Source organism: Aptenodytes patagonicus, chromosome 5 (assembly GCF_965638725.1).
Source record: "Aptenodytes patagonicus chromosome 5, bAptPat1.pri.cur, whole genome shotgun sequence".
NCBI classification, from domain to species: Eukaryota; Metazoa; Chordata; class Aves; order Sphenisciformes; family Spheniscidae; genus Aptenodytes; species Aptenodytes patagonicus.
In genome coordinates, this window is record NC_134953.1 from 81,473,155 (window position 1) to 81,473,732 (window position 578).

Below are 578 nucleotides of genomic sequence, written 5' to 3' on the forward strand. Positions count from 1 at the left end.
CAACGTACCTCCCTCCCTACCCTCCTCCTGTACGTGGATTTATTTCTTTTTAGTGTTTAGTTGTCTACAGTTCCAGGCAGACATAGAGGAAAGAGACTGCCCTTTCGTAAATACGTGGGCGCTCCCAACCCTCACTTGTAAGAACAGCTCAGAATCACAAGAGGAGGCTGGGACATAAACCGACAGATGTAAAACTAGAGCCTCGCTGTAGAGACCCAAGTTGTACTAGAATCGATTTAAGGACATGAGTATTGAAACAGTTGTAGTGCCAATTAAAAATAGTCTGCCAGCTTTCACCACAGATAGACAACTAGAGGAACAGAATAGCTAGAAGTCGTATTTTCCTCCAAAGCAGCACTGGGACCTTAGCCTATGTGTCCAATATAGAAAAACAAAAGAGATTTTCAGCTCTGTGCTACTGTATTATTACTTACCGCTCTGCAAAGTCAGGTACTTGGAAATGGTATCAAAGATCTAAAGTATTTTACAGTTCTAGGCACGCAACAGATTTCGACGTATGGTTTAAGTATCTGAGTTGCACTGAGGAATTATAAATCCAAAACAACAGATGAGATAGC